This window comes from Meriones unguiculatus (assembly GCF_030254825.1).
Source record: "Meriones unguiculatus strain TT.TT164.6M chromosome 13 unlocalized genomic scaffold, Bangor_MerUng_6.1 Chr13_unordered_Scaffold_45, whole genome shotgun sequence".
NCBI lineage: Eukaryota > Metazoa > Chordata > Mammalia > Rodentia > Muridae > Meriones > Meriones unguiculatus.
Window position 1 is genome coordinate 1,957,674 of NW_026843652.1, and position 21,775 is coordinate 1,979,448.

General features: G+C 38.7%; 1 long non-coding RNA gene across 1 annotated transcript; it reads left to right on the forward strand.

The window, feature by feature from the left end:
* Positions 1-1,637: 1,637 nt before the first annotated feature.
* On the forward strand, positions 1,638-21,063 carry LOC132651315 (uncharacterized). Its single transcript, XR_009589059.1, has 4 exons — positions 1,638-1,713; positions 19,850-19,953; positions 20,054-20,153; positions 20,536-21,063. It is a non-coding gene; the product is annotated as an uncharacterized LOC132651315 (long non-coding RNA).
* The last annotated feature ends 712 nt before the right edge of the window (positions 21,064-21,775 follow it).

A 21,775-nucleotide genomic window follows, 5' to 3' on the forward strand; every position in this document is an offset into this window, starting at 1 on the left:
GATTGTATAATGATTCTTTGAACTTTTAAAATAATTGTGAAATTTTAATTCTTAGCTCTATTGTGACTGTGAGCTTGTTTGTGGGTGTTCATACACCCGAGCACATGTGCTTCTTAAGTCCACAGTAAACTGTGGTTATCTTCTTCAGTTAATGTCAACTTTATTTTTATCCGTGTGAAACCCTTACTTTTGGATTTTGCTGAACTCAGTGGCCAGCATTACCTAGGTTCTCTCTCTGTCTTCATGATCATAAAGTTTGGATTACAGGCCCATTTTTCTGCACCCATCTTGTCTTCCATCCTTTCATCATGATCAAATTCACATTTTTCTGCTTATGTGGCAAGCATGTTAAATACTAAAACATCTCTTTAGTTCTGTTTGATTACTTTAAATCAGAAATGAACCAATATTTCAGAATTACATATATGTATGTATACATAAATACACATACAAATGCACACATAAGGTCAGTTAATTCCTTAGCTAGAATTAGATAAATTGAATGTTTGTGTTTGTTCATAATGCAGTGAATGAATAATTGAGAGATCATGGTGATATAGTGGCATGTATGAGTGTTTCTATATGTAAACATACACATGCACACAAACTTATGAAATTTTCACATATGTTAATTATACAGGTTAGCTGATGCTCAAGCATTCTTCCATTCACACAACTTATGTTCAAGCATATCAATAATTCCACAATGTTGTGAGGTAGCATAAACAATAAATTATGGATTTGGACACAAGACATTTCTGTAAACAATGCATATGAGCTGCCCAAACTGTGTGTCAGTTACTGAACTCATATTTCAGTGCAAGAGTTGTATGCACTCTTAACAGCTGATCCAGTTATCCAGAAACACATTTCTGTTAATATGTACATATTAGACAGAAACTGAATCCAAACCAAGGCAGAAAAGAGGTCTAAGATAGAAATATTTCCTGTCCTACAAAATTTCTAATATATAACAAACTAAAATTGCATTAGAATTTTATTAGTTATGTGATTATCTAAGAATGCAACTGCTGAAATCCCATTTGATGACTACACTAACGTTTGAAAAGAAAGGCAAAGAACAATCACTAACATTGGGAGTCAAGGGTAAAAGTCACAGTAACAGATTATAATTCACCAATGGCAAAACCATTTTCATGAGAAAATTAAACTTCCTTTTGCAACTGAATCAGAGTGCATGGGTGTTACTACAAGACTGGAAATATAAAGGTAGAAACAAGTGTGCCTGGAGGCAAGTATGATTGGATTCTTGTCTTAAAAACCAACTGTTCCAAAATTCATACAATAAAATGAGTTCTGGCTGGCTGCATCACAGAAGAGAATATGATGATGCTCTATACATTTCACACAGGCTAGGCAGTAGTGAGTCATGGTTTGGTCATATAAAGGGATGTTGAACATTTAGTATTGAAAAGCATAGTAAGTTTAAATCTCCATTCTACATTCCCACATTAAAACCTCAGAGTTCCTCATAAACAAATACAATTTTCATAGGTTATGTGTATTTAGCCTAAACTATTTTAAACTGATGTTCAATATCATGACCAGTTTTTCTGTGTTGCTTTCAGACTCCTCAATCTGTATGTACACAGAGCTGTGGTCCAGGATTCTGGAAAGTTCTACAAAAAGACAGACCGGTCTGCTGTTTTTCTTGTGCATTTTGTCCAGAGCAGCACATTTCCAACCAGACAGGTAGAAAAATAATACTTTTACTCAAAATGTTTGGGAATGCAGAGGGGGAAAGTTAAGAAGTGACTTTGGTGTCATAATGTAGTGCTGTTCCCTATGTCTCTAACATTCATCCCTTAATCCATTATTAATCATTGCGGAAGCCACATAATGTGTGAAGTTTAGAGTAGCAATTCTCATGCTAATGTGTCATATGCTCGCTACTTTTAAAAACCTGCCTTTTGGTGCATGGAAGTGCCATCTTAGCTCTTGCAGTGTACCAGCTCTTGCAGTGTTCCCCATTAAATATGAGATCTCCAGTTGTCCAGGATCTATTTGTATTTCTGTGTTTAACAAGCCTAATGATTCTTGCCTCAAAGTAACTCCAGGAAAACTACGACTGATTGTTTCTGAATGTACAAGAAACTGAACTGCATTTACAACACAGTTGTCATTTTCAGTATCAACAATAGGAAAAAAGCAAGTCTTTGTAAATGAAAACATGGCTGCCTGTTTAGTGTTGTGGTCAACTGTGTGATAACGTATATAAGTAACATCATATGGAATGAGCAGGTTGCATTGTTATATACAAACACACACACAAAGACACAAACATATTTAATAAGAAAAGAGGCTATGTATTTGAGAGTGAATAAATATAAGGTGGGTCCAGGAGAACATTTAGAGAAATGAAAAAGAAGAAGCATAGTGAGGTAATTATATTATTTTTAAAATGAAAATTTTTACAAGAAAATAAAAAGTCAGAAGGAAAATACATTAATATAATGACGAGAATCAACTATTTATTATATTAAAAAGGCCAATCCTTAGACAACCATAATACAAGCAGAATTTTTTATGTATTATTGCAAATGATCAAATGTTGAAAATTAATTCTAAGTTCTAAAGCTATCATGGGTTAAATTCCTTGCAGAGTGACACATGACTTCAATCCCTATGTTAAAAAGATATGGAGTGAGCAGGCAGCCTTACCTTGTCCCTGATTTCAGTGAAATAATGAAGCTTACATAGGTCATGAATCAAATACCTAATAGAAGTCCTCAATTGGGATTGATTTGAGTTTCTCTCTGTTTAGGTTAATGTTTTCTGTAGGGTTGCTGTATATTGACTTTACTATGTTTAGGTATGTGATCTGTGTCCCTGATCTCTCCAAAATTTTATACATGAACAGGTGTTGGATTTTTGGCTTCTATGGACATGATCATGGAATTCTTACCCTTCTGTTTGTTTATGTGGTGGATTAAATTGATGGATTTCTATAGACTGGACCACTCCTGCATACCTGGGATAAAGCTTATGGGACAGTGGTGGATGATATCTTTTATGTGTTCTTGTACTTAGTTTGCAAGTATTTTACTGAGGTTTTTGTGTCAGTGTTCATTTGGGAAATTGGTCTGAAGTTCATGTCTTTCTTGGGTCTTGACTGTGATGTGACTGCATCTTCATAGAATCAATTTGTTAATGTTCCTTCTGTTTCTTTTTGTGGGATAGTTTGAAGAGTATTGGTATTTACTCTTATTTGAAGGTCTGATCAAATTCTGAGCTGAAACCATTTGGCCCTGGGTATTTTGGATGGCGACTTTTGATGACTTCCTCTCTTTCCTTATGGAAGATAGGATGTTTTATTTACCTGATCTTGGTTTAACTTTGGTAAGTAGAATCTATCACAAAAATTGTCCATTTTATATAGATATTAAATTTTTGCGATGTATACACTTTTGAAGTAAGACCTAATGATTCCTTCGATTTCTGTACTTCTATCATTCTTTTCCTTTTTTATTTTGTTCATTTGGATAGTGTCTTTCTGCCTTTTAGTTACTTTGGCTAAGAGGTTGTCTCTTTGTTTGATATTCTCAAAGAACCAGCTCTTGGTTTTGTTGATTCATTGAATCATTTCATTTATAGTATGTTGATTTCAGCACTGATTTTTATTATTTCCAGACCTCTACTCCTCTTGGCCCTGTCTACATCTTGTTTTATTCTAGGTCTTTCAGTTGTGTCATTAGATTGCTTGTAAGAGATGTCTCAAATTCCTATACGAAGGCACTTAGTGCTATGAATTTTTCTCTTAGCACTGCTTTCATTGTGTCCCATAAGTTTGGGCATGTTGTGCTTTAATTTTTATTGAATTCTAGGAAATCTTTAAATACTTTCTTTATTTCTTCCATGACACCTGTCATTGAGTAGAGTTGTTTAGGTCCCATGTGTATGAGTAGGCATTTTGCTTTTTCTGTCATTGTTGAAGTACAGATTTAGAACATGGTTGTGTAATTGGATCCAAGGGATTATTTCAGTCTTATTGTATGCGTTAAGACTTGCTTTTTGCCTGAATTTATGTTCAATTTTGGAGAAAGTTCCTTGATTTGCAGAGAAGAAGGCATATTAGTGCCTGGGTGAAAATATTTGAGGACTTTTATTAGGTATTTGATTCATGACCTATGTAAGCATCATTACTTCACTCTTTAGCTTCTGTGACAATGATCTGTCACTTGGTGAGAGTGAGGTAATGAACTTTACCATTATTACTGTGTTGTGACTGATGTGTGGTTGAAGTTTTAATAATGGTTCTTTTACAAAATTCAGGTGCCCTTCTATTTGGGGCATAGTTGTTCAAGATATTGTTGTCCTCATGGTGGATTTTTCTGTAATGAGAATGAAGTATCCTTCACTTCTCTTTTGATTAATTTTGGTAGGAAGACTTTTTATTAGATATTAAGATTATACTGCCACTTGCTCCTTGGGTCCATTTGATTGGAAAACCTTTTTCTAGCACTTTACTCCAAGGTAGTGTCTATCTTTTGGGCTGAAGTGTGTTTATTGTATGCAGCATAATGTTGGATCTTGTTTCCATAACTATTCTGTTAGCATGTGTCTTTTTATTAGATTGCTGATTCCATTGATGTTGAGAGATACTAGTCACCAATGAATATGAGCTCCATTTATTGTGGTGTTATTGTTGATAGTGTGTTTGTTTTCTTTTTATTTTTGTTCTGAAGTTATCTATATCATGTGTTTTGTGGGTGTAGTTGATCTCATTGGGTTGGAGTTTTCCTTCTAGTAGCTTCTCAAGGTCAGGGATAGTGCAGACATTGGTTTAATTTAGTTTTGTCATGGAATATCTTGATTCCTCCATCTCTGTTGATTGTAATTTTGCTGAGTACAGTAGCCTGCTCTGGCATCTGTGGTCTCTTCGCATCTACATGACATCCCCCAGGCCCTTCTGAGTTTCATAGCCTCTGTTGGAAAGTCAGGTGTGATTCTGATAAGTCTGCCTTTATATGTCACTTGATCTTTTTCGTTCGTGCTTTTGACATACTTTTCTTCGTTGTGTAGATTAATTGCTTTGATTATTTTATGGCAAGAAAATTTTCTGTTCTAGTCTATTTAGTGTACTGTAAGCCTCTTGTATGTTTAAGGTTATCTCTTTCTTAAGGTTGGAGAAATTTTTTTCTACGATTTTATTAAAAATATATTCTGTACCTTGGAGCCTGGAATCATCTATTTAGTCTATTCCTATTTTTCTTAGGTTTCACATTTTCATGGAGTCCTTGAACTTTTCTGATGGTATGTTTTCTTTGAGAGATAGATCAGTTTCTTCAATTGTATCTTCAATGCCTGAGATTCTCTCCTTCATTTCTTATATTTTGTGGATGATGCTTATCTCTGTGGTACTTGATCTATTCTCTACATAGTCCATCTCCAGGGTTTTTGTTTGTTTCCTTATTGATTCAAATTCTGTTTTCAAGAATTGAATAATTTTAATAATTTCCTTCACCTGTTTAATTGTGGTTTCTTGTCTTTGATGGCCTCTCTTTGTTTGCCCTGTATTTCTTTGAAACATTTGTTCTTTTCCTTTTTATATGTCTCTAATAACTGCATAAACATATATTTAATGTGCTTTTTCTGTGTTTCAGCTGTATTAGAATATTCATTGCTCTTGGGGGTGGGTTCTGGTGGAGCCAGGATGTCCCAGTTTTTGTTGACTGCATTTCTATGCTGGCCTTTAGCCATCTGGTTGTCTGTAGCCTTACCTGTTTCTTCTTGGAAACTGCAGCAAAGACTGGATCTTCCTGTCTTTGGAGTTTACAGTAGTATTCAGGAAGATGTCAAATATGCAGTGGCTCAAGAATGGATACTGGCAGTTCAGATGCCAGCACCTTGAAGGGCAAAGCACATGGCAGCATATGGACACATAAACATGTAGGGACTGGTGAATTGAAGACAAGTGTGTGCATGCAATGGAACCATGAATTTTGGGGTGCAGGTACTGGTGCTCATCATTATCAAGGTGCAGGTGCCTCAAGTGGCATCCCTGGATTCCTCAGAATAAAGCTGGGCTGCCACTTGCAGGCCTGCCCCAAATGGTGCTCCCTGTACTCAGATTCCTCTGAGATTTTTCTTCTTGGATCTGGGATCCCTGTAATTTTATTGCTCACCTCGTGTCCACAGGATGACCAGTAGTACAGTGGCTTGGTGGCTTAGATGCTCTCCAAGAAATCCTGAAGCTGCTCTACAGGGAGCAGGAGGAATCCGAATTCTGGCTGCTAGCGCAAACTGTCCCTGGATATGGGGATCCAAACTCACTGGAATATGTGAAGGGGCAGGTGGCCCAAATTTTGCTACTCCTGACTCCGTGAGATGGCCACAGAGAGCCTGGATCAGATCAACTCCATTTTCTGGACGACCTGTCTAGAAAAGGAAGCAGCAAATTTGATGCTCTGGATCTAGCCACCTGTCCATACACTGGTCTCAGAATCTCTGAATCTCTGCCCCTCAGATATGGTGCACACTGGTCTCCACCATATTGGAGTCTCCTTGTTTTGATCTTTCATCATTTTCGTTTTTGGGTGGGAGCCTTTTCTGATCTTTTGAATTTACACTTGGGTCTGTTTAGTTCTATTTAGGTTGCTGAATTATTGTTGAATATATCTTTGAATAATGGTTGCTTGACTAAATCTAAAACATCCATCTCATGACCATTTTTAAGCTGACTAGAATATAGTATGTTTTAAAAATATTTCCTTAGAATAGTCTGAATTTCATTGAATTCTGTAGTAATGTTTTTTTTCCTGTAATTCCCTTTAATTTAAGTACTCAATTTTTTCCTTAATTCACTTGATATATAAGTTTGTCAATTTTCTTTATCTTCAGAAAGAGCCAGCTCTTCCTTTGGTTAATTGTATGTATTGTTTTCTTTGTTTCTGTTTCACTCATTTTCATTACAATATTATTTCTTTTTATTATATTATTGTGTACTATCGCAGCATCTGCTCACACCTGTCCTCTCAGACCCTCCCTCTCACCTCACCTACCAACCTAATGTGCCCCTCTTCCCTTTCTTTAAAAAAAAAAGAAGTCCCCTATGGATATCAATCAGCCTTGGCATATAAAGTTGAAATAAGATTCAGCACAACTTCTGTCATTGAGACTACACAAGGCAGTAAAATTAGGAGAAAAAGAGTCAGAGACAGCTTTGGTCTTTCTGTTATGTGTCCCCATAAGGACCAGGCTTCACAACTGTTATGTATGTGCAGAGATCCCATATCTGTCCCATGCATGCTCTATTGTTGGGAGTTCATTCTCTGTGAGCTTGTGCCAGGAGCCTTTCTGTGGGGCAATTCTGAGCATGGAAAAGAGAGGTCTTTGCCTACAGGGTGCTCCAGAGAGCAGATGAGGGGTCAGCAATGAGAGGAAGTTAGTCAGCTCAAGTGTTCAGGGTACTCTAGCAGCTGACGTCTAAAATTCAGACCTTTCTTTGTCTCTGACTTATTGTTGACAAGGCTCTTCTTGTTTATACAAGTTTCACAGTGCGAACACAGATTAATGATTATACAAGTGGTACAGAATGGGTGTTTGATTTTTTTTATTATGCAGGAATAAAAGCTCAGTTACAATTTAAAAAGTACACACAGAACATATTTGATTATCATTATTAGCCCTATAACTCTTTAAATAATCTAAAGAATGTCTCCTTCAAAGAAAACACATTTAATATGTGAAAGTGTGCTTTTAGGCTGGCATTGTTTGCAGTATGAGTGCAGTCCAGAGAAACAGAAAATACTTTAACTGGTCTTTTTATGCACAGCAAATACAAATAAATAGCTCCCTTTACTATATGTATCACCATCTATGCTACAAACTAGAAAAAGTTTATTTAAGTCAATCTATCTTATTTACTAAGTTTTATTCTGTCAGGAGTGTACCCTCTGTGACCTTCTATCATTAAACTACATTTTCCAGGAGCTCTAAGCTTATAATAAAGGATCTTAAACCTATACATGAATCTCCAGGCCTCTCAGGGTAGTCACATTGCCTCTGTTTACCCTGTACCAATATACTGTTTAGGGGCATATACCCCAAAAAACTCCTGAAATAATGGCCTCAACTCTCTCTCTGCTTAACTCTGCTTAACAATCTCCAGGTCACAAAGATTTTAAAACAGTGGATAGATAATGTTAAGTTTAGTATTATCATAAGGCTCAGGTCTCATTAGGGCTGGCTGCATTGTCTTCCTCTATGGCCTGGTAAGGCTGCTCCCTGTTAAGGAGAGGTGATCAAAGAGCCAGCCACTGAGTTTATGTCATAGGGAGTCCCTGGTACCCTTACAATGCAGCCAGTCCTGATGAGAACTGATAGGCTAGGATCAGTGGGAAGGGGAGGAGGACCTCCCTATCAGAAGACTTGGAGAGGGGTATGGGAGGAGATGAGCATGGGAAGGTGTGGAGGGAATGAGCAAGGGTGCTACAGCTAAGATACAAAGTGAAGAAACTATAATTAATTTAAAATGCCTAATTTAAAAAATGACTCAGACATAATTTCTCTGTAGAAAAAAAAAAAAAACAGAAATTGAATCTTAGTGCAGAAATACCCCAGTAATGCAAAACACACAAACACACACACACACACACACAAAAAAAAAAAAAAAAAAAAAAAAAAAAAAAACAGAAGTTAGAAATAGAAGAACAATGATTGTAACAATCTGCTCAGCTTTGCTGGAATAGCACCAATAACTGTACCGGCTTCATGACTCTCAACAATTTCAGTGAATATGGCTTTGTCATTCTCCCTTTCTGATTTAACATTTTGTAGATTTATGGTATTTATGACATGTAGGTCATTTTTTAGTCTTAAGAATATTACTGTAAGAACAAGAGTGAAAATTAGAACAATTTCCAGGATTATTCTGGACTTAATAATGAAAATCAAAGAGCCCTCTCCTGAATCAAAGGATATCAAAGACTATAGAAATTTATTTGCAACTTCCACAGCTGAGATAGGTAAAGATTGGTCTGAGATTATAGCGGGAGTTTGTTGATGCAAGTGTTGTATATTTATTGCCAAATCAGAAACTGTTCCATAGGTCATGGAGGTGGGACCTAAATTATTCCCATGTTACCTTAGAAAAATTATAGGAGTGGGATAACAAATATCCACTGAAACAGTGAATAACAAGAAAAATTAGAAGAACCCATGATGATGGAAACAAGGAAGTGCATTTTTATACATTGATGTCATCAAAACACAACGTACACGTATTTAGAAACTCAAAGTGTAAAAAAATCATTTGAAGGCATACGTAACAGTATTACTTTATCTGAATATAAATAAAATAGTTTTCAGTGCCCCAAAGAAACAGTGATAAGCTGTTGAGCAGAAATCTTATTGTTAATTAAACAAGATAAACAATAGGAATGCGAATTGTAAAGAGTTCGTGTCCTTGGCAATAAACAGGATGCAGAATATACCAGGGTACACACATCATTCGAAAGCACTTTAATGAATTAAATGTGCAATGAATAGATACTTGTATAAGGTGAAATGTTGATCCAATTTCTCCACACAGATCAGCAGGAGTGCATCCCTTGCCCAAGTCAAGAGTACCCAAACCCTGAGAGAAACCACTGCCTGCCCAAGGCAGTGACCTTCCTTTCCTTTGAGGATCCTCTGGGCATTGCTCTGGCCTGCACAGCTCTGTGCTTCTCTATCAGCACACTTGCAGTTCTGGGGATCTTTCTCAAACACCGAGAATCAGCAATTGTTAAGGCCAATAACCGGACTCTCAGCTACATCCTGCTCATCTCTATCCTCCTCTGCTTCTTCTGCTCCTTTTTCTTCATTGGACGCCCAAACATAGTCTCCTGCATACTGCAACAAATAACATTTGCACTTGTGTTCACCTTGGCTCTTTCCACTGTTTTGGCAAAAACTATAACTGTAATTCTGGCTTTTAAGGTCATGAAGCCAGGAAGAACAATGAGAAGGTTGTTTGTCTCAGGCGTCTATAATACTGTCATTCCCATCTGTGTCCTGATCCAACTTATTCTTTCTGGAGTCTGGCTGGGAATCTCGCCTCCCTACATTGACTCAGATGAACACTCTGAACATGCTCATGTCATCATTTTATGCAACAAGGGCTCAGTTACTGCTTTCTATTGTGTGCTGGCTTACTTAGGGACCATGGCTTTAGGCAGCTTCACTGTGGCTTTCCTGGTAAGGAACCTGCCTGACACATTCAATGAGGCCAAGTTCCTGACATTCAGCATGCTGGTCTTCCTCAGTGTCTGGGTCATCTTCATCCCTGTCTACCAGAGCACCAAGGGCAAAGCCGTCGTGGCTGTGGAGGTCTTCTCCATATTGGCCTCTAGTGCAGGGCTGCTGGGGTGCATCTTCTTCCCTAAGTGCTACATTATTCTCTTAAGACCTGATAAAAACTCTTTGAGATTTATTAAAAACAAAAAATAGCAAATAAAAAATGATCATTTTGATGTATTACTTTTCTTTTTTCTAATAAAACTCATTAGTATACTAAAATTAAATTATTTACCCACTTTTAAGTAACTTTTTCTTAAATGTATATTTAAACAAACATAAGAGCCCCTCACTTTGTCGAACAGTCACAGACATTCTATTTTAGAATAAAAGCTGCTGCTGAAAACACATTTTAGTAAGTTATGCATGTTATTTATTAATTTTTGGAAAATATACATATTCAAAATGTAGTTACATGAAAGTAATTGAGATAAACAGTACATGAACAAATACTTGTTTTCTTTGTTATTTTAGGGAGTATACAGGGCTTTGGGTGATATCTGAGATTCTTTTATAGACCAAGCATGAAAATCAATTTCTGGAAAGGGGTTGTGGTGTGTCTTTTAAACAGTTGAGCCATTCCAGAAATCAGAGTAGAGAATTTTCTAAACAGAAATTATAAATCTGCTGCCTGACTCTGCTCTCTTTTCCTTGACATACGTAAAAATGACTCGACATCCCACTCTACAAATACTTGTTCAGTCACCTTCGTTGCTATTCTGTTCACAATAGGTAGAAATGGAAACTCATAAATATGTTTATCATGATAAATATCATACATATAAATAGATGTAAGTAAAAAAAAAACATAATTTAAGTAACCCATATCCAGAAGACAAATATATTTCATTCTCTACTCTGGGGCATCTAGCTCCAAATGTTGATTTGTGAGTATTCATCATGGAATAACTATAGAAACAAGAAGGCATGGTGGGTAAGCAATACAATGGCAGATACAATTGATCCGATTGAAATAAACCAGGGGAGGTACTATAATTATGAAGGAGGATAAATATAAAAAAAGGAAGTGGGTGAAATAATAGTAAATTTTTGAAAGAGTTTTAAGCAATCATACTGTGAATTATCTACATAAAATCCCTATAATACATGTAAGTCCATTCATGAATATAAACATGTTGCAATCTAGATATTTTCAATAATGCACACAGATAAGTATAGTTCACCACTGACCAAATTTTATGCTACTGCCATCTAACCTGAAAACTACAGTCCATTTCCAGCCTGAAAAGATGTTTTTTTGTTCGGTCTGCAATACCTGAAAATAACATGATACAGGAGGAAGTAGGAAAATGAAGAGGATCCATACTAACTCCTGAAAGTTTAATTTCCACCAAGTGTCAGATTCTTGGAGCATAACTTTATAGTTATTCTCAAGTGCCTGCTTTTTCAACAATACATAAGACATTGAAGACATGGCATGCATGCTTGTGGGTGCTCGTGTTTCCCTTAACATTCACCATAGTCCACCTAAAGAGGAATGTACACACCAATCCAGCCATACACCTTTCACTCTCCAATGGTAACTTGCCTACAAGATTTGCTGGTGTGCTTGTGGAACAAATTTCATGGAAATGACCAATTAATATTTGGTTGAGTTTCAGGAGGCCCACTCCATGAAAAGGAACCTTGATCCAACATGGCTTGGGTGGCCAGGAGCCTGCATCTACACAGGCCAGGGACATCAGAGAAATGTAAATGCTATAGTTGCGCTAAAGGAGCACAGCCATAATCACAGATCGATGCCTTACTCAGCCATCATAGAAAACTTCTTCCTGCAGCAGATGGGAACTAATACAGAGAACCATATCCAGTTGATTTGCAGACAGTGAGAGGCCTTGGACCATTCCACCCTAAATGAGATGTCTCCAGCAATTCCCTCCCCTAAGGGCTCAAGGAACTCTGTGCAGAGTGTAAGCACCAGAGGGGATGAAGGACACGAGGGTAACAAGGTCTTTTAAACACAGCAGGACCAACACACATATGAATGCACCCTGACCCACAAGCTAGCTTTCTATCAAATTCCCCTGTTGTGGCTACCTTGCCATGCCACAGGGGAAGAGGATGCACTGAGTCCTGATGCGACTTGATATGGTGGACATAGGGTAGGGGTGATCCCCTTCTCTGAGGAGCCAAGTGAGGGGTGATAGGGGAAACAGGGAGTGTGGAACCAGGAGGAGAAGAGGGAGGGGTCTATGACAGGGATGTACAATGAATCAGTAAAAATTAAAATAATAATAATAATAATAAATGATGGGGCTGGAGAGACATCACATAGCTTAAGAGTGCAGGCTTCTCTTCCAAAGGTCCTGAGTTTGATTTCCAGCACCCATGTGGTGGCTCACAAACATCTACAGTGAGATCTGGTGCCATTTCTGGTATGCAGGAAGAATACTCTACAAATAATAAATTTTTAAAGAAAAAAAAATAATACACTATGGATCATCAATAAAGTTCCCCTCCCTCTAAAAAGAACACTCACTACCTCTTTAAATAATAATAATAATAAATTTTAAAGTTAGTTTTCTCCAAGGGGCCACAAACCAAACTAACCATTTAGCCCCGTGAGCAGCAACAGATGGCAACAGAAAAATTCAAGGGCATATTTGTGGGTTGTCAAAGCTACAATATATATTTAATTCTTTTGTATGCATATGGCTTCTGGTTCCATGCTTTCATGGCATCTCTGTGTAAGTGAATATCTGTATCTCTGCACCCACGTTGCCCTCATGTTTTTTCTTTGCTCTTTTTATTAATAACATTAGACACCTCAGCAGTATTATTGATTTCTGGAAGATTGGAGCCTGACAATTTCCTCTTTATGAAATACAAAAGTGTGTGCCTGTGACATAAATCCACCTCCCCAAACTAATGATCTGGTCTGCCATTCAGGGTTTTCTGGTCATGGGTTTGGTGCATCTCTGTCCTTCTTTGCTATCACTGCTGTGGTTTTGGATCAATGAAGTACTAAGCTTTTCCTGGCCATTGTCAAGGGCAATCCCAGAATTCTAAGCCGTCTCTTGATTATCTGCTGCTACTGCTTCCTCTACTATTTATTCTTCCTTGGCCACCACAGCACAGTCATCTGTGTCACCCAGCAAGCCTCTCTGAGGCTCTGTTCATGATTCATTTGGGGTGTATATGTTTGAGAGAGAGAGAGAGAGAGAGAGAGAGAGAGAGAGAGAGAGAGAAAGGGAGACAGAGAGACAGAGACAGACAAAGACAGAGAGAGAATATTGTTATATGTGTGTGTGTGTGTGTATATTGCTATAATTCAGGAACACTGAGGTGTTTGCTGGTATCAGTCGCCTGTCTGTCCTCATTTGCGCTTGGATTCAACTTGTTGTCTATGGAGTTTGGTGGGAAGTTCTCTCCCATGTTGACAGATTTGCACACCCTGAACCTCACTGCAAACCTCATCATGGGAATGAGCACTTCCACAGAGGAGTTGTGTCGACAGAATCTGACTGACTGAGCAGAACTGGAGTCATGTGGAGATGTTGGTGTGTCCAGAGCCTAATAACAATTTGTCTTGGGCCATCTTTAGTCCCTATTAGTCATTCCATGCTAGCCTCTTTGTTGGACCTAGTGTCCTAGGACTAAGAATATCTTTAGGAACATGATAACTAGAACACAAGCCTCTGCCAAGCCTGATGTTAAGAATTTCACCTGATGGCACTGGAGGCCCATAGCTGAGTTTTCTATGCTTTCCCATGACCCGTTTTTCTAAGGTCTAACTGAAGAGCATTTATGGCTGTTCTGAAAGTATAAATCCTTCATGGGACTGCCTCTGTTGTGCCCAGGTCGTGAGACCACAAAAGATCACCAGGAGTTGAGCTGTTGCAGAACACATGAGGATCTTTTTATTACAAGCTATAGCTTTGGCCCACACCCTCAATGACTCAGCAGTTGAGAGTAGAGTACCTCGTGCTTAGGGTAGGTGGACTTGACTCCTTTCTTTCAGTGAGTGCCAACTCTCCTAGTCAAAACAGGGCTGGTCTCAGGAAGGCAGACACATACACAGAAATTATAAATCATTTTTAAAGATTATTAAAAAAAAGCCAGGTATGGCATTACACCCCTGTGACCATCAGTGGGGCAAGCAAAGGCAGGTGTCAGTATCAAGTCATCCAGGTTTGCAAAGTGAGTCCAGGACACACAAGGTCACACAGAGAAACCCTGTCTCCAAAAACAAGGGTTTGCACCCCCTGCCAGCTCTTCACACTCACATGTCTGGACATGTCCTAAGTTACATACTACAACTTCAACCGAGCTATAAGAACATCCTGCCAAGCATGGTGGCACAGAATTTTAATCCCAGCACTGGAGAGAAAAAGGCAGGAGGTTCTCTTTGAGTTTGAGGCCAGCCTGGCCTTCACAGCAAGTCCAAGACAGCCAGGGTTACACAGAGAAACCCTGTGTAAAGAAGTCAATAATAATAATAATAATAATAATCCAAACATCAGAGCCACACCTGCTGGCAGTTTGCAGGGTTCCTTTCACAAGGAAGGCTCACAGTAAAGTTTATAGAAAAAGATAGTGGGTGGAAGAAAGATTTAAGTCTTCATTTTATTTCAATTTTTAAATCTCCATTACAAGAAATTCTTAATGGGTTAAAAATAAAAGAAGTCAAAGATGGCAGGAGAAACTACAGAAGACCCATGGCAAGGGCTAGGGGGAGACACAGGGTTCTATTTTTATTTTGTATAGAGAACATTTAAGATCCTTCTACTGAAGATGAATTGTGTGAAACACTTGAGGAAATATTCTGCACGTCAAGGTCATATCATCATGGTCCTTCTCAGTTGCACATTGCTTCAAAATGTGCTTTTCTAGTTGTGATTGCACATTTACTTTTTAAAAGACACATATGTTGTGTGTGTTTGTGTGTGTGTGTGTGTGTGTGTGTGTGTCCATGGATGATAGAAGAGGATAATGGATCCCTTAAAGTTGGAATTATAGTTGATTAGGGGTTGCCTGACGTCTATACATTTTAATATCTTATTAAATGTGTGAGATACATTAAACATACCAAGTTTGGAATTCTTAAAAGGTGATAATCCTCGCAAACAGAGAACTGTATCATCTGCTTCAGTATTCTCATTTTAGCGGCCCAAGCTTTGAACCCCAACATTCAGAAGGCTGACACAGGAGGATCACAAGTCCAAGGCTGGCCTCTCCACCTCCCCATGAAAAGGTGCAATTTACTCATCCATCCAGTTAGCTCAGCTAAGGCAGCATACAGCCTCCCGGTGGTCATGAGTAAGAAAAATCCTGAAAACACAATGATAAATTTCATTCACCACATGGTGACATAAACTGTTGAGATATACTCGACAGTATTCATTCAAACTTATGTGTGACCATAGTAAAGAATCATTAAGACATTTGTTAATAATCTTTTCATTTTCCTCCTTGAAAAACAATGCCTCATTCTACAGATGTTCATAACACATTCATTTATATTTTAGAAAATTTAAGTAGCATGAAGTAAAGAAAAGTGGGACCAGGGCTAGAGAGGTAGCTCCGATGTTAAGAGCATTGGCTGTTCTTGTAAAGGCCCTAATTTTAATTCCCAGTAACCACATGGTGGCTCACAACCATCTATAGTAAGATCTCATGCCCTCGTATGGCTTGCAGTGATACATGCAGGCAGAACACTGTAAAATAAAGAAATAAATAAACCAATAAATCAATAAAATAGAAGAAAGAAAGAAAAGACCATGAACAAATTAATACCTTAAATTCCTTAATGTTCTTGGATGAGGCTGAAGTGGTGGCTCTGAGGTTAAGGGCACTACTCACTATTCTTCCAAAGATTATGAGTTCAATTTCCAGCAACCACATGGTATCTCACAACCATCTCTACTGAGATCTATTGTGCAGGCAGAATGTTGTATAAATAATAAATAATTATTTAAAAAGTTTTGGAAACATGATCCTCCTACCTCTGCCTCCTGAGTGCTTACCCTGCAGCTTTGTTCTCCACATCTAGCCTTATCAGGCCACAGAGGAAGACAATGCAGCCAATCCTGATGAGTCCTTATAGACTAGGATCAAAGGGAATGGAAGGAGGACCTCCTTTATCAGTGGATTGGGGGAGGGGTAATGGTAGGGGAAGAGGGAGTGACGGTGGGATTGGGGGGAAGGTGGGAGGGAGAGAGCTACAAGGGGGATACAAAGAGAATAAAATGTAATTAATAAAAATAAAAAAAACATGTAGCCTTGTTGGATAAATGTTGCTTAACAGACATAAAGAAGGGGAGACAAGTAAACAGATCAACTGTGCTTACCCCATCTCAGAGAAATTATATTGTTCCTAAATATAAAAACAATAGGCAAGCTGGGTGTATTTTATCATGCCTTTAATTCCAACAACCCTCAGGAGGCAGAGGCAGGTATATCTCATAGAGCTGGATGGTAGCCTGGTGTATGCAATGACTTTTAGAATAGTCAGGGGCACAGAATACTCTCCAAAAATTAATCCAACAAACAATAGATAGAAGGAACTGACAGCTCTTTGCTCAAGTTTCTACACAGAGCTATTCATTCCCTGTAGTTATATACATATCTTCTAGAAACTTGGAAGTGCCTCACTTTAAATTGTAACATTGATATGATCTTCCTAAAATGAAATCTATATTTAAACAGTTACAAATAACAGATGAAAGCATCAGCATTGTAAGTGTTGATCAAAAATAGGCAACATAGGGCGTGAGAGTTGGCTCAGCAGTGAAGCGGTTTTGCTGGTCTGGCAAATAACTAGTCCTGATTGCCAGTACTTACATAAATATGGGAATCAGGAACCATAGGGAACTGGAATGAGTGGCAACAGAGCCCACGCAGAATCCTGGGAATCAAACACCAGAGACAAGACTAAAAGGGGCAGATCTAACTTTATTATCCATTGTAACAGCCGGTAAATGACTGAAAGCCCAATCAGAACCTCCCATGCTATCCTCAAGTACCAGGAAGAATCCATGCAGTTGGTTCAACTATAAGGAAAAGAAGGAAAAGTGGGAGTTGAGTGGAGAGGCAAGGTCATGTTAGGAGACACATTGGGAAAGAATCTTCACCAACCCTTTATCTGACAGAGGGCAAATATCCAGTATATATAAAGAACTAAAGAAGCTGAAAAGTAGCAAACCAAGTAATCCAATTAATAAATGGGGAACAGAGATAAACAAAGAATTCTCTGTAGAGGAATACTGAATGGCAGAAAAACACTTAAAGAAATGTTCAACATCATTAGCCATTAAGAAAATGCAAATCAAAACGACACTGAGATTTCACCTTACGTCCATCAGAATGTCAAAGATGAAAAACTAAAGTGACAACACATGCTGGAGAGGTTGTGGAGAAAGGGGAACCCTCCTCCACTGCTGGTAGAAATGTAAACTTGTACAACCACTCTGGAAATCCAGCTGGTGATTTCTGAGACAAGTAGGAATCGTGCTTCCTCAAGATCCAGCCATACCACTACTAGGCATATATCCAAAAGAGGCTCACGTACATAATAAGGACATTTGCTCAACCATGTTTGTAGCAGCTTTATTTGTAATAGCTAGAAGCTGGAAACATCCCAGCTGCCCCTCAACTGAAGAATGGATGCAGAAATTGTGGTACATGTACACAGTGGAGTATTACTCTGCAATGAAAAATAAGAAAATCATGAAATTTGCAGGTAAATGGTGGGACTTGGAAAGGATCATCCTGAGTGAGCTGTCCCAGAAGTAGAATGACACACATGGTATATACTCACTCATATAGACTTATAACATAGGATAAACCTACTAAAACCTGTACATCTAAAGAAACTAATTAAGAGAGAGGATCCTGACTAAAATGCCCAATCCCCATCCCTAAAGGCAAACAGATGGACATCAGAAGAAGAAGAAAACATGAAACAACCTACAAACCTGCCACAGAGGGCCTCTGAAAGGCTCTGTCCTGCAGACTATCAAAGCAGATGCTGAGACTTATGGCCAGCTGTTGGGAAGAGTGCATGGAATCTTATGTAAGAAGTGGGAAATAGTAAGACCTGGAGAGGACAGGAACCCCACAAGGAGAGCAACAGAACCAGAAAATTTGAACAGAGGGGTCTCCGCAGAGACTCATACTCCAACCAAGTACCAGGCACGGAGATAACTTAGAACCCCTGCGCAGATGTAGCCCACGGCAGTTTAGTGTCCAAGTGGGTTACATAGTAATGTGAAGAGGGACTGCCTCTGACATAATCTGATTGGCCTGCTTTTTGATCACCTCCTCCTGAGGGGGAAGCAGCCTTACCAGGCCACAGAAGATGACAATGCAGCCACTTCTGATGTGATCTGATAGACTAATATCAGAAGGAAGGAGAGGAGGACCTCCCTTATCAGTGGACTTGGGAAGGGGCATGGGTGAAGAAGGAGGAGTGAGGGCGGGACTGGGAGGAGAGGAGGGAGAGACTTATGGGGGGATACAAAGTGAATAAAGTGTAATTAATAAAATAAAATTTAATTAAAAAAATCAGGCTTGGCATGAACACTCACTTTCTGTGTTTTTACCCATTCTGATTGAATAAAATTCTTATGAGATCTTTAGGAAGATGCTTCGCTATTCAGATTAATTAATTCCTGATTATATAATTCCTGATTTGATTCAAACTATTTTAGAAGTTAACTTGCTTAGAACTTCTAAAACAATTTTACAGTTTTATGGCTGCAATAAATACTGTTGTGGTTCTCCATAAGCCTCAGTAAGAGAAGGGCTTGAGACAGATTGTGGCTTCAGATAAGCTCTCACTTTAGGGATAGCTCCATTCATTCTTGTATACAGCAAAAATATAGGCAAGTTTACACTTCTAAAAATTATAAAGGGGGCAACCAAGAAATGACTAAATTAAATACAAAACTTGATGTCACTATGTACAAATTGTTTCACTGTAATTCCTTATGCCTTGTCAGTTTATGGCATAAAATACTGTCAGTCTAAATTCCCTTTGTATCTTGGAATGAAAGACAGATAAAATGTTGGTCCTGAACTCACTACAAACTAAGAGATAGCTGGAGAATATGTAGCCAGGTCAGTCCTAATTGAGCAGACATATATCTTCTTGTAATCTCTTGGACCCTGTTAACCTTTAACCTGTCAACCTTGGTCATTCTGAACTCACCATGAATTCTATAATGGATACACAAATACAAAATATTTAGTTTTAATGAAAATACATGTAACCTGTTACATTTTTTAATTCTTTATCTGTAATCAATTACCTTTTTGACTATTAATTTACTCCTTTGTCTCAGAAATAAAAAAAGCTAAGACCAGGCCATAAGCAGGACTGAAGCCCCCTGCAAGTTGCTTCATCCATGAGTTGTAAATATGTGTATTGATGTGTTTGCATGAAATGTCTTTTTGTACACGTTATATGAGTGTATGTCAATTGCTGCCTGTAAGGTGCTCCTTTTGCATCATCCATGGAATATGTGCATAAATATGTACAGGTTTACATATCTGATCATTTGTCTATGTGATTGTATGTGGGAACCAGCCATAACCGGTGGACCAGGAAGATGTTCTCCCAAAGGCAGCCTGAATTTGCTGCAGTTTATGCGGAGGAAATGCTAGCTAAAACCAACATCATCATCATCATATGTAAGCTTGTGGGAATTTGTTTGAAAAATTTCTTGTTTCAGTGAGTGTGTATGCCTGAGACCTCTTTCTTTTCTCTCCATTTCTCATTCATCATTCACAGAGGGCAGTGGGACCCTAAACCTCTACCAGCCCTGGGAGCCTGCCTCAGAGAGGACAGAGGATGGACAGTCAGCCCATAGTGGCCTGAAGAAAGTGTCTGAGTAAGCAAGCCTGAAGCACTTTGTCAGTCTAATTAAGACCACCTGTTGTTAAGCAATAACATTAGGGAAAGAGTAATTTTGGTGGGAGGGAGACCAGAAAGCCTTAAGTGGATCAAATGGTAAAGCACCAGGCTCCAAGTAAGGAGACTGGGGGTTAATACTTAAATAAAACTCTTTCTGACTTCCTCATCAAGATGCTCAAACTAAGTTTAGGTACACAGAAAGATACAAATATCAGTCTCTGACCCTGAATTCATGTGCCACAGTCTTTTCACCCTCAGTATTCACTTCTGGATTAGAAGTGAATTGATTAGAATTTATCAATTATTTTGAGTCTATAGTTTCATCACAAAATTTCTTCCTTCTTTTTTTCTCCCTCCAGGCCTTCCCACATACGCCCCTCCACACACACATACTCACCTTAAAATCAAAGGCTTCAACTAAAAGGAAGCTTGATGGTGTTCAATCAGAGGACTGACCTCTTGCAGGAGCAAATTGATACCCTATGGCAAATCGCTCAACCTGGCTGTCAATGAAAGTATGCTGGACTTTGTGTCACTAGCATACAACATGAGAATTTTTCCTGCGCTGCAAATCTGTCTAAACAATTGTCGAGCTATATTTTAGGTAATTGGACTGGAGAATTCGATACTACGATGGAGCAGCTGAGAGTGGCCATTGTCACAGTAAATTCTACCGGAGTGGACGCAGGACTACCCACAGGATTATCAACATGGATTGCTGCAGCCATGAATCATCTGAAGGAATGGGCGGGCATGGGAGTGTTAGCAGGCCTTCTGGTGTTGGTCTCCTTGGTTTGCCTGTGGTATATATGCAAGATTAGAGTCTCACAACAGTGTGATGCAGCCATGATCATTCAGGCCTTTACAGCCATTGAAGCAAGACATTCTCCCCAAGCATGGTTGGATACCATAAAAAGCTAAAATGATACACTCAGGATGCGAGGCTAAGCACTGCACTCAGGGTCAGCTGCTTTGGACCCAGAGAAGAGCATGTCTGATTGCATGCGGGTTGATGCCCCAGGTCCCGCCTCTGAGAAAAAGGTATCGGACGGGTCCGATGCTCTTTGGGTGGATGACACCTAAATGAACATCTGTACAAAGTCCCAATTTATTTCTAATATCAGAGATCAGACCTCTACTCTTGCCTGATGCGTCTAAAACAAAAAGGGGGAACTGTAGAGAGCTGCGGAATGCTATGCCTTAAAGATGGAGCTGGTTTCCGCCTTCCACCTTCCCGATGGTGAGTGCTCTCTGTCACGAACAACTCCACATTTGGCTAAGGCCGAGGATCTGGCTTGCTTCCATGTATGTGGACCTATCTGCATTGCCCCCGTGGCACGCCTGGGTTGGCTACCCAGAGGCTATTTAAGCTGTGGGCTGGCTTTCCCCGGGGTCCGAGGATTGTTCAAGGTTCCTGAATAAACTGCATTGAAAAAAAAAAATCAAAGGCTTCTTTGTTCATTGTTACTTCATGTGTGATATATACATGTATTTTGAAACATAAACTGCTTATTTTTTACAATGCTAACTATATGTATGTTTTCAAGGATGAACAACATTTCTTTATATAAGAAAACTAAATGTTCTAAGTAATTGTAT